This window comes from Pararge aegeria, chromosome 13 (assembly GCF_905163445.1).
Source record: "Pararge aegeria chromosome 13, ilParAegt1.1, whole genome shotgun sequence".
NCBI classification, from domain to species: Eukaryota; Metazoa; Arthropoda; class Insecta; order Lepidoptera; family Nymphalidae; genus Pararge; species Pararge aegeria.
In genome coordinates, this window is record NC_053192.1 from 2,625,674 (window position 1) to 2,639,737 (window position 14,064).

At 34.7% G+C, this 14,064-nt stretch overlaps 1 protein-coding gene across 4 annotated transcripts in view; it reads left to right on the forward strand.

The window, feature by feature from the left end:
* The window catches only part of LOC120628541 (unconventional myosin IC), a 66,945-nt gene that overhangs the window by 4,926 nt on the left and 47,955 nt on the right, over positions 1-14,064 (forward strand). Inside the window, exon 1 of one of the 4 annotated variants that reach the window (XM_039896939.1) lies at positions 6,893-7,214. The exons of the other annotated variants lie outside the window; for them this stretch is intronic. The gene's annotated coding sequence lies outside the window, so the exon portion shown is untranslated. Of the gene's footprint in view, positions 1-6,892; positions 7,215-14,064 lie in introns of those variants that run through there. 4 annotated transcript variants of the gene reach the window in all.

Below are 14,064 nucleotides of genomic sequence, written 5' to 3' on the forward strand. Positions count from 1 at the left end.
ATGTTTGTATTACCTATTTTTTTTTTAAACGGGTGCGCTTGTCTAGTATATGCCTATTCACTCTTGATTTATAAAACGAAATGAAAACTTTAACGTCTTTAAAACCATCGCAGCGAGGCATAGTGACTTATCAGCTATTTTCCCTTTGAATCTTGAAAGTTATTCTTTGGTGAAGGTAAGCCAACTCAAGGAAATTTTAATAGCTTTACATCGATATAAGGAAAGTAAACAGTTCCTACGGGATTTGTAAAAAAAAGAACGCGGACGAAGAAAGCGGGCAACACCTAGTTTAGAATCTTCTTTACCACACTGATTTATCATATCAACGCATTACAGACCCACTACAGGGCACGGGTCCCACAATGAGATCCCACAATGAGAAGGGCTTAGGGCCTAGACCTAGATGGCCCAGTGCGGTTTGCTGGCTTCCACATGCCTTGGAGAACATTAAATAATAATAAATAACAATACTACGACAATACACACATCGCCATCTAGCCCCAAAGTAAGCGTAGCTTGTGTTATGGGTACAACGATGACTGATGAATATTTTTATGAACACTGAAACACATTCATGTTCATCACACAAACATTTTCCAGTCGTGGGAATCGAACGCACGGCCTTTGACTGAGAAAGCAGGGTCGCTGCAAACTGCGCCAATGGGCCGTCAATTGTGGAGAACTCTCAGGCATGCAGGTTTCCTCACGATGTTTTCCTTGAAATTGAAGCAAGTGATATTATAACTAAGTATTTAAAACGCACATAACTTAAAGCTACAAGTGCGTGCCGGGATTCGAACTCGGCACCCCGAAAGTGAAAGCGAAGCCCTTAACACTGAGTTATCACCACTGATTTACATGATAATTAATTTGTTATTAAAAAAGTAGGTACACTATCTTTAAAATGCTATTATCAATAAAGAATTTAAAGCCTCGTTTAAAGAAGGTCAATAAAGTTGTTCCTTATCAAGTAGATAAAATTATCTGATACTAATCTAGACTATCTGTAAATCATAAATTTGGTTACAATATTATTGATGCAGTACACTGAATTCGTAGAGCGAAACTGATACCTAAACAACAATGATTCAAAATTTTGCTTTTTTATAGGCACTTTGCCTATAAAAAAAGCAAAATTTTGAATATTTATTATTTATTCCACTACAAGTTAGCCCTTGACTGCAATTTCAAGTGGTGGTAAGTGATAATGCAGTATAAGATGGTAGCGGGCTAGCCTGTAAGGGAGCGCGACATCGCACTTGAACACTACATCGCTTAGCGGTACGTCTTTGTCGGTAGGATGGTGGTGATAACTAGCCACGGCCAAAGCCTCCCAACAGGAGATTTTTATTTTGTTATACTATCAGCATCATTATCAAAGCAAATCTCCCCTCAAAATATTAGATAAGATAGATATTTTTCCTTCACCGTTAAATGCGGCCATCTTGGACTAATTTTCATTAGACATAGCTGAGGACACTCCCGACATTACCGATATTTCCGATTCCGATTGGACGGCCGATTGGCGCAGTTTGCAGCTACCCTGCTTTCTGAGCCAAAGCCGTGGGTTCGATTCCTACATGTGTGTGCGATGTGCATGAATGTATTTTAGTGTCTGGGTGTTTATATGTATATTATTCATAAAAATATTCATCAGTCATCTTAGTACGCGTAACACAAGCTACGCTTACTAGATGGCGATGTGTGCGTTTTCGTAGTATATAAATTATTATGTAATTATTTATTCACCTTTATAACAAAATAAATCAAATTAAAATCGCACCCACACACGAGGCACGACCCATTCGCTTTTGCGTCGAGGGTGAAAATTCAGCGAACAGACTGCCTAGCCAGTAGCCTGCGCCGTTCTGTAGGATATTTAAAAAATAACGCATATACGCAAAATGTCTAGCGTAGGTAAATAATACCTAAGTAAGTAAGTAAGCTAAAGACTAATTCACAATGATGTGACTGAGATGACGACAGACGAAGTAGCGTAATCAATAATACATCTGCGCAAGCTCGGCCTACACAGTTCAATTTGTATTAATTGAACTTAAATTCGTCCGTTGCGGGGGTGCCACATGTCGACCTAGACACTCATATCTAAGGCTCTATTATGCATTTAGTAGCAGCAGATCTTTTTGTGACAGTGCTCGTCCAGGGAAGTACTACTTAATACGAGTGTACAACGAAACAAAAAAATTGTATTACTAAAAACTACTATATTAATATTAATAATAATAATAATAATAATAAAAATCCTTTATTGCCATACACTATTGTTAATACAAGATTAATAACTAAAAGAATCATCAATTAATATTAACAATATGGCAAATGGCCGCAAACTCAGCCTTATGCTGTGCATTAGCAACAATGCTCAGCGCTGATTTTCAGTCTGCACCAGTATCAGACTGAGCAAACAACCGCGACGCCCGAGTAAATTTAAGAAAGAAATTTAAATTAAAAAAAAATATATATTAGTTCCAGAGACACTCGTACGTCTTATGTGGCGCTTCAAATGGGTTCAAAACTTAACGTGTCTTTTATCTGTGGATAACTAGGCCTGTGTGTTAATCTTACCTCTATGGTAAGAGATCCTTTCAACAAAGTAAGATTTGATTTTTAGGAAAAAAAAGTTTATAACTATTGTTAAAATATTTTACTAACTTATTGATTGAAATAGATAAACTTAGTGACAGCCTTTTATTATTGTTCGCAGTTTATAAGAAAGTCACTACTTTTAAGGATTAAAATGGATAAAATCCAGTCGTTCTGTTTGTTGACTTTGGCAGAAAATGATTTTTGTACTTGATGTAGTACCTACACGTCGAACAGACAGCTAGGTATCGATATTTAAGTATAGATTCAGAACTTAATAACGGCGGATCCTTTATTATAATAAAACACAATGAACCCTACACTTCGTGTTATGAAAAATAGTTTCTATTTTACGTTATTTATTATTTATCTACTCAAAAATTTTTATTTAAATTTTCTTTAAAGTTGTCTTTATTATCTATATCCGTCATTATAATAATATAAGAATGATATAGAAAAACAATTAATTCAACCTAAAAGTACTTACAGCAAGAGCAAAATTTACAAAAAAAAAAAATTCAGTCGAGCCAAATTCTCCTGCCAATGTACCGATACTATTAAATTTAACAGACTTTGCCTTCTTAAAGTAGAGTTTTTCATGTAGTGGGGAGCATATTTCTTGTTCTGAAGTTCATAATAATTCTACTATGGTAAAAATATTGAACACTAACGGACCCCAGCGCCATCTGCAGGAGAAATTTGTGAATCGAAACCACCCCGGGTGCCACCCAAACGTTTACCAAAAGGAGGTATACGTTTGAGCCCTCTAGGAGGAGTTCAGTGACATACTCACGCACACTAGAAATATATATATAAAGATACAGAGCATGAGTTTTCATGTTAAATTTATAATTTGTCAATTCCACAGTAAATTTACAAATTATAACATACTCGTAACTTCGATCACAATTGTTAACTCACTCTCTTTTAGTGGCAGCCCTAACTGTGTCGTTTATTATTGATGAGACTGTATTGCGTTTGTATCTGTAATTGAAGACGTTTAGTAGGTTAATGAATTTACGATCCCTGGGTAGGTTTGTTGCCTAAGAATCTGAGCTTTTGAGGGCCAGATGAGATATAAGGTAATATAATTCACTTCTGTTTTTTAATCCGAAGACTCCTTCTTATCTTAGGGAAGGTTAAATTTCTTGGAGTGCAGTCGATCTTAGATCGAGTCGTACGCTGATTTTGAGCATGCCGTTCCACAAATCGAAGTTTAACAAGCATTCGTTCACTGTCAAAGCTACTGACTTGTGGAATGCACTCCCATTGAACATAAGACAGTCGAAGTCACTAGGCATATTTAAAAATACTGTTATTTACTTGCTCAATAAAGACGACTATTATTTATTTACCTACTCTAACTCATATTTAAATATTTATGGTATGTTAAAGTATATTTATTTTGCGTATTTAACAATAGTATTGTTGTATTTGTGTAGTCTGGTTTATGTATTAGTATGTAGTTATTTGTATGTTTTAAACAGTGTACCCCACCTTTTCGTTTTTCTTTTTTAGTCTAGTTGGCAAGTTGAAAATGGTACAAAATAGAGATACTGCTCTTAAAATTATGTACGATAGCTCATTGGATCCGGAATGACGTCTAGAAAAATGTGCCAAAAGCGTGTATTAGCACATAAAAAAAGTTATAAACAATTAAAGATGAAAAGAAAATGGCATTTAGTTTTTTGCCAATATTTAATAAACTATTAATATTTAAGAAATTTCCAAAAAAGATTCTGAAAGAGGAGGAAATTTCCAATAAAAATCTCCTGACTCCCGGAACTCTATCTCTTAACTTGTCAACTAGACTATTTAGTTTTCCTAATCCTAAGGTTGCCTGGCAGAGATCGCTACTTAGCGATAAGGCCGCCTTTTGTATCCTACGTTTTTGTTCTTTTTTATGTTTTTCTGAATGATGTGATGTGGTGTACAAATAAAGAGTATAACTAAATAATTAATAAAATATTATACCATGTGAAGTTACTTTAATGTGAAACTTTTTGCGTTATAACTCACGCACTATCCTCACCCAGCTCTGATGGCCTAGCACGTAAGACTACAGCACTCTTTCGGGTTTATCGAGGACAATTCCCGGTACATGTAACTTTTTGGAGTTATGTGCGTTTCAAGCAATTAAAATATTTCAAAGGGCATTTCTGTCGCGCACTTGCAAATTATGGAACAATCTCTGATTTGTTCCCAAACTACAATTCTAGTGTAATTCAAGGGGCAGATAAACGAATACCTTAAAAGTCAGCAACGCATCGGTGGCTGCTCTAGGGTTGCAGATGTACAGGGGCAGCGTTGATCACTTAAAATTAGGCGACCCGCTTGCTCGTTTGACCGCTATTAATATTAAAAAAAAAATCACCACCATTATTAATCTTTACAATTTTTTATTGTAAAGTCAACATTGTTTGCGGATGCCCCGGTGTCGAGGCGAATCGTGCGTACAGAGTACACTTCGGAAGATCTGTTTGGTATGGATAAAGACAGAAGAAATTATAAATTGCACCGCACAGATTCACCAGGTGGAGTATAGCAAATTAAGGATAATCTACATTGTATATTATGAAATTCCCAATATATAATTCCGAATGTATAAGTAACTGCTTTAAAATTCAGGTACACTGAGCGGTCTGAGCCTGACTCATTTTGTATAATTTATCAATTTCACGGTCAACATGTCGTCTTTCATTGAGCACTTGAGTAAACACTTTGTATTCAATTCAAAATGGCGTAAAGATAAAATTAACATTAACGAGTACATTTAAAGGCTGTTTCCTTGATATTCTCAATAATCTTAGTTGTTATTCAAAGCATATGTCCACTGTATCATCATCATACGCAGCCTAGTCTCCCACCTACCAGCCTATCCCACTTCTGAACACAGGCTTACACTCACATAGGTGAGACGGTATTAGAGCATACACCAACCACGTGTCTCCAATGCGGTTTGATGGGCTTGAACGCTAATTATCACAGGTTTATTTATTTATTTACCAACAAGTTACATACACTGTTTATCAAATCATCTTATTATGACATTTTAAATAAATAAATAAATAAATATACTACGACAATAAACACATCGCCACATAGCCCCAAAGTAAGCGTAGCTTGTGTCATGGGTACTAAGATGACTGATGAATATTTTTATGAATTATATATACATAATTCATATATATAATTCATAAAAATATTATCATCTTAGAAAATACATATAAACACCCAGACACTGAAAAACACTTATTGCTCATCACACAAACATTTTCCAGTTGTGGGAATCGAACCCACGGCCTTAGACTCAGAAAGCAGGGTCGTTGCCCACTACGCCAGTCGGCCGTCGTTGAACAACTGTACGTCTGTCAACCACAGGCGTAACACAAGAGACGAGTACAAGTATTAATTAGCTTGATCATGTTATAGATCCCTAAAGATAGAAAACTAAGTGGAAAGACAAAACAAAAATGAGGAGTAAGTACTGATATATTGGTAGGATACCAACGTCCGTTTCCCATATTCAATCCAACCGTAATTCGATGATAAGCTAATTAGCTAAGTTATTATTTTCAATCCGGTCGTTGGTCTACAGAAAGCTACCTTTTAAAAAAGGAAATTTCGATAAACAGTTAGTCATACGTTTGACTCAAGGGAGGGTCATGACCCCCCGTGAATTTCCCGTCACTTTTTATTATTGGTATTCACGCTATACAGTTATATTATTTACTTAAGTTTAACATACTTTGCAGCGTCTTAAGGTTAGTAACCGATTATCGTAAACATTTCATTCTCTAACCAAATGTATCAAAAAGTGACCTTGTGTAATTGTCTGGGTGTTAAAGAAATCGGGTACCACGTGTGAGGTCGTCTTTAACGTATGCAAACGTATGTTCTGACAACCTCTTAACCCGTATCCCATTGCAATAAGATCTTGAGTCGATAAATCCAGAACGCCGACTAAATTTGTGTAGCGAAAAGTATAGTTGCCACTGTACCGAAAGAAACCTGTGTTGATGCTCTGCATAGAACCTTATTGATAAAGAACCTAAAAAAAAATTATCTGTAGATAAATAAAATTCAGTTTTCAAATTAAGAGCTCTTTACTATGTCGATGTTTTGAAATTAAATTGAGTCCTTATTCTCACGAGACCTGAAGTTCAGTAACCAGAGCAAAGAAAATAATAAAGTTAGCACTGTGCTCGATTGTGTCTTCAGTTGGAAAACTAAAAACGTGAGCGATGACACAATGCGAGCTCTCACTTGACCGGTATCGTGTCTGAAGCCAGTTTACCGCCAACGCTTGCAAGGGTTCCATGTCAACCGCCTGGCGACGCGTCGGTTAATGACTGTTATACGTTACGTTAAACATTCCATTTTTAAATAAAAGTTACAACACAATTATAAATAAAACAAAAAAAAAAGTAAACGGAAATTTGCGTCATAGATTATATTAGTATCAAGTGATAGTAAAGTGATAGCCGAAATCGATAAAATTGATTGTTTTCTCGATTAACAAAAAGTTTTTGGAGGTTTTTTGTGTAGTGATGCATCAAGGGGAATGTGCATTGACGAATGTGTTATAATCGAGTTTTGGCTTGATCGAGGTGAGTGTCTTTTAGCGAATCCACATGGTTGAGGTCGATGACTTGAAGTTCGGCACGACTTTATTTTTATAGCCAAGCTTTAATTCATTTGATCTACGATAAATATCCTAGTCAAAACAAAAGGCAAGCTGGTTAAATTTGCTTTTCAGCGTAACTTACACTGTATAGGGATGGTGATTTTTAAAATGCTCTAGATACATTTTATTTTCTGTAGCTGCTACTAAAGTCTCTCAACAAACCAGACCTAAGGCAAAATAGAAATTATAAATTTCAAGTTGACCTATCCATCAATAATGTTAGCTTGGTTTAGTTTGCGTCCTCTCTGATATATCCTCATTAATTATTATTATGCGCTGACGATATGTTAATTAATAGCAAGTAGGTATACAGGCATTCTTATTTTAAATAATTAAATGTAAATTAACCAGCCAAGTAGAACCTTGCACAGATTAAGTATACAATTATCAGATGACTACTAAATAATTAGGCAACTCCATAACGCCAGAAGCAGAATCCAAAAACCACTTAAGAAAATTATTATTGGAGAGAGAATGCTTAAAGGTTCTGCCAAATAAGACACGGTTTTTGTACCACAGAAAAAACCGTGGCTAAATGAGGAAAGCACTCAGGCCGCGATTGACGGAGAGATGCGGATTGAAATCCTACCGGTCCAGAAATTCAATGCATTTTTAATTTATACATCGTCATAGTTTATGAATGAATGAATTAATAAATAAATAATAAATAAAATAAATATACTACGACAATACACACATCGCCATCTAGCCCCAAAGTAAGCGTAGCTTGTGTTATGGGTACTGAGATAGCTGATGAATATTTTTTTATGTATATAATACACATAAATACTTATAATATACAGATAAACACCCAGATACTGAAAAACATTCATGTTCATCACACAAACATTTTCCAGTTGTGGGAATCGAACCCACGACCTTGGACTCAGAAAGCAGGGACGCTGCCCACTGCGCCAGTCGGCCGTCAAACTAAAATGAATGAATACACTTTTATTGTACACCAAAGAAAAAAAGTAGTTACAGAGATATAAATACAGGGCAAGAGAGTATAATTCCATACATGCATTAATAACTTAAACATCCTCATAGTTTATGTCATTCATGATTAGGTTATATTAAATAAATAAAAAATAGCTTTTACATTTAGAGCAGAATAGGTTGTACTTCAGTGAACATTTTTCAAAAATAGTTAGTGTTTCTTCACAGAGAATGCTAATAAATATAATTTATCGATTTGGTTTTAATCGATTAATAATCGGGGTGAACCCGTTGCAGAACAAAAGTAAGAAATAAATCTACCATACTAAGATTTAAAAAAAGTATAGTGCTATAGTTATATAATGTTTACTTTATGACAATCACCTTTTTGGATCTTCCACGTATACCTGACATTGGCGAAGTACAACGTGCCGATTTGGCACACCTAAAAGGTTCAAAAGCAAAAAAAGAAGAAGAAGAAGGAGAAGAATACGTTACACAAGTTTATTTGGTTTTTGTGTGTATATATTAGTTCACATTAAGCAATTTTGTTCTGATATTTATGTGAACTTGCAACACCGCTAAGCTAACAAATGTATAATTAGAACGAGGTAAATGTAATAAAGAATGCAAAAAGCATGAAGGCAAATGCATTAATGACTACAGCCTTCAGAGATAAACAAAATATTTGGTGCATTCGTTTTTGTGTAAGTAATCATTGTTACTGTGAAGATAAAAAGCCTTGAAGCCGACCAACGTACACTTAACTCCAGTGTACACCTATGGAGTTAAGGGTACGCTGGGCGCTAAGGGTATACTAAGACTTTGTATATCATATTACTTTATATCGATGTGTTTCGGACCTGAAAGTATTTACCTACCGAAAGAGGCGAAGTTATGAAAGGGCTTGCTGTTAATAAATTATTATTTCAGTCGTGAAATATAAAGTTCCTACTTTTATCAAATTTGCGAGGAAACAGTATTTATTTTAATCATTTAAATTTATTATTTTACTTCACAATTTAGCTTTGAAACTTTTTGCATTCGCGCCATTTTTTAACTTTTTAAAGAAATGCAAATATTTTAATTCAAATAATAATTCATCTTTATATATTATATACATACATAAATTAATATTTTAAATTAATTATTTAAATATATTATTTTAAATAATTGCCCCCTTAATTTAGTGGTAAGCATGTTGTACAACGAGATCACGAGTGCCCAAGTTAGAACCACTAACATGTGAGCCGGCCAATACGCATTGGGGTAACGTGGTGGGTCTGTGCTCTAAAACCAGCAAGGAACCTATGAAAAGGCATACATTTTTGTTTTTTTCATTGACGGCCGATTGGCGCAGTGGGCGGCTACCCTGCTTTCTGAATTCAAAGCCGTAGGTTCGATTCCTACAACTGGAAAATGTTTGAGTGATTAACATGAATGTTTTTCAGTGTCTGGGTGTTTATCTGTATTTTATAAGTAAGTCATCTTAGCACCCATAACAGAAGCTTACTTTGAGGCTAGATGGCGATGTGTGTATTGTCGTAGTATATTTATTTATTTATATCATGTTTTTGAAGTTATACTTATTGTGGCTGTTGCTGTAAGGTTGGACAGTTAACTTTCAATAGTTAAAACAATATTTTTTTTCTATTGTTAGTGTAGTTTTTTCTACAAACGTAGAAAAAGGCGAAAGATTAAATTTTTGAAAATATTTTTATCTTGTTACGCCAAAGAAGTATAACTCCTAACGCGTGTACATAAGTACACAAACGTTTTTTTTATCTGTATAAAGGTAGAGGGAGTAAAATATAATATTGGATTGAAAAGAGTAGTGTTGTCACGGTTGGATGGTCGTGTGCTAAATTTTAAATCAATTGGATTCGTGAAAGATGTTTTAAAACTCTACTCAACTGTAGACTCAACTGCCTCGTAGGTTTTGATTAGCAAATTTATCTACAGGTCCCAAGTTCGATTCCAAGGTCGAGATTAGACTTATTAATTAGCTTCTGCCCGCGACATCGTCTGCGTGGACTGGAATTGGGTCTAAGGCTTCGATCGTTAACAATTTTTAATCCTACCACGGGAACTATTTGAGAGATCGGCATGGAAAGAACATGTCATTGTCCATAGCATAGGTGACATGCATACCAAATTTCAAAGCTGTCTGCCTGCGGCTTAGCTCGTAAACAATTTTAAATTTTCCCTCGGGATATCCTTAAGCAATAGGGATAAAAGGTAGTCTATGTTTCATTTCTATGTCAAAGGCTACATGCATGCCAAATTTTACCCAAATCCGTTCAGCTGGCCGGTTTAAACTGGCCAACGTAGTTATCACCCTAGCTGACCTGTGCAACTTCATCTGCACCAAATCAGTTATTACCGGAAAACACGAATAAAATGAAATTTTCTAAAAATGAATCCTAGCTAGATCGATTTATCGCCCCGAAACCCCCTTGAAAATCGTTGAGCCGATTCCGAGATTCCAATTATATGTATACAAGAATTGCTCATTTAAAGATATAAGATATAATATGTACTTATGAACGCTCCATAAGTGCCTGTGATAGGTCTACATGAATAAAGAATTCTTGATTATTTTATTTCCGGGGAAAAAAAAAATGTCTATGTGTTAATGCAGAAAATCTATCTAACTTCCAACATTTCGCATTTATAATATAAGTGGGAGTGCCTATTGACTTTTTCAGCGTTTATTATGTTTGTCACAAATCCGTAAGTGTTCCGGATTTAAAAATTAGTATAATTCCAGGCTCGGATCTGAGCACAGAGTTTAATTAACTCTGTGCTAAAGATCTCAGATCCGTTCAACCTTTTGGCTTGATTGAGGAACTGACACATCTAAACTATAATAACACGTAAATAAACAAACGAACACTCTTTCGCATTAATAATATTAATATGGATGTTATGGATGTTTCTTATATTATTTGTATGTATTATTTTCTTATCAAACCGAAGTTAAGTATTCGAACAGTTTTTATCAAATTCGTTAAAGGTAACGCATATATTTTTAACGGAATTTTGTAAACTAATTGCTCGTTGAGGCTACGGTTATCCTTAACGAGGAGTTAAGTAAGTTACCTAATTAGGAGGGAATGACTAAATATAAACATGAAGGTATAACCGCATAAGTAATCGCAATTACTCTAAATACGTCATCTATAATAATTAAATACCTGGTAAGAATTGCATTATTTGAAAACAGAAATTGGGACGATTTAATTTTGACACTGGTTTTTTTTTTTGTAAATACGTGTTTTTTCTACGTTGAAGATACTTATTTAGATAACTGCTTAAATAACTATAACGCAATTGTTCTAAGAACGTCACTTATTATAATTACTTGGTAAGAATTTCATGGCAATAATTGGAACACTAGAATTTTGACACTTGTTTTTTTAATAAATAATATGTATTTTTTCGTTGGAAATAGGTAATTATTTATATAAACTTGAAAAGGAAAACAATAACTACAGATATTTATATACCATTTGTTAGAGCAGTTTTCGAGATATGAGAGATAGAGATGATCATCCTGAAGACGAAAAAAAGTTGAAACTTTGTGACCTATGAACGGTTTAACAACTTAACCGATTTCGAATAGAAATAACTTGCATCCTGTTGGACTAGCATGCGCACTACGTGAAAATAATCTGTACCTACCCATTCAATCGATCAAATCTTTATTCAGTTTAGACTATGGATACACTTATTAATACGTTGTTCCTATTATAAATATGTCAATGTAATTTTTTTTTTTGCGCTTTCTCGCAAAAACTACTTCCTCATGAAATTTTGTACACATATTCTTGGAAGTGATAGAAGTAATATAGGATACTTTTTATCCCGACATTAAGCTTGGTTCCTTTGGGAGAGCGGATGAAAGTGTTAGACGATTTTACACCATAACTCCGACAAACTATAACCGATTTAAATAATTATTTTTGTACTAAAGAGGTTATAATATTATGTGTTTAATATTCCCCAAACTTTGTGTAGATCTGAATGCGGTTGGAGATAGAGGACAGAACTCCTCATTTAAGGCTTAGCGATACCGAATACTTTATTTTTTTTAGAACTACAACTAAATTGAATGCCACATCAAAAAAACAAAATAATGCAGACGAAGTCACGAAGATACTGTTATCTTATATTTCTTTGTAAAAATACAAGTAAACTTGTACAGTACAAGTAAAGAAATTTTTATGAATAAAGATTTGATTGATTGATTGAATGGGTCGAGATTCTCGTGGTACGCATGAGAGTTGAGACAGTTATTAGATAATATAGTTGTTATAAAATGGTGCGTTATGTAATTTGTGGTCAACCTACACATAATAAAGGTATTTTGAAGGGCTATCGGCACAGAATACTTGTGTCAGTAAATATTATAAGTTATGATGTCACCGGTGACTTTAGTTTACAACTGTTGATACTTGAGCGCTATTGTTTAGCCGTAATACCAGAATTGTAATACATGAGACCACAGATAATACTGAATTTGAGACCGCAGTCTCGAATTCGTTGGATCGGCAAACTCCTGCCTTTTTAGAAACCAGTGTACATATAGTATGCTAAGTCACGCTTAGCTTTTTGGTCAAAGCTCCTTTATGGGATACTATTTATTTCTTCCGGTATTACTAAGGTCCGGCTGAATGGTATGGGTCATGCTTGATCAAGAAAAGCAATAACTAAATCGATGCAATATGACAAATGTGATGATCCATAAAAGCAGAATGCCTTGCGGACATTAAGAAGAAGACAGTATGGGTAGAGTTGCTCTATGGAGCAACCTACTCCAAATCAATCTTGTGATAACGGCTAAGACACCGGAAGGTGTCTTTGCATCGTCCATACAGGACTCGATGTAAAGTAACTTCGCTGTAATCTTTAAACTTATGCATTGCTAGATCTAAAATTACCTTAGCAATCATATTATAAAAGCGTACCTATATTCAATCCCACAAATGACTGTACCTTTCGCAGACGATATGCAGATGTCACTAATTTGTGACCATTTCTTGTAAGTCTACTGTTAATATTCACTTTTTGTTTATTTCTTTATTTCTTTATTCGTAATCAACAGAGTTACAGTAAAAATATATTTAAAAATAGTTTCACTTAAATCTAAGGCCACAAAGATTACATAAACATAGCACTTGAAATAGCACGGTAAAGACTAATATGTTGTCTTACAAATACTTGGTTATTATAAATATATTGTGAAGCACAGTAAGTCTACCTATTTCTTTAAACTGCTCACGGAGGGATTCGCGTGATTTCAGTTTATTATAATTTATATTGATCGTACAGCTCTTTATTGCAATATGTTATATTCTTTCTTCTTCTTTTCTGCAATAAAATATCAAAAGTTTAACTTTAAGACACGCAACAGTGGGCAGTGACCCTTTCTGAGTCCATGGCCGTGAGTTCGATTCCCACAGCTGGAAAATGTTTGTGTGATTAACGGTGTCTATATTATAAGTATTTATGTACATTATTCATTAAAATATTCATAAGCCATCTAAGTACCCATAATGCAGGTTTCCTCACGATGTTTTACTTCACGTAGATATTTTATTTGCTTAAAACGCACATAACTTAGAAAAGTTAGAAGTGCGTGCTGGGATTCGAACTCGCTTCCCCGAAAGTGAAGTCGAAGTTGTAGTTTAAATTTTCGTTGCAAGTCCAAAAATAACAACTATTACTTCTATATTCTACTAGTCGTTTGCCGATGACCGCGTGCCTTATCAACGCGAAACGTGAACGAGTGTAGAAATAAAAGACACTCTTTATTGCACACGGCAGGCGAA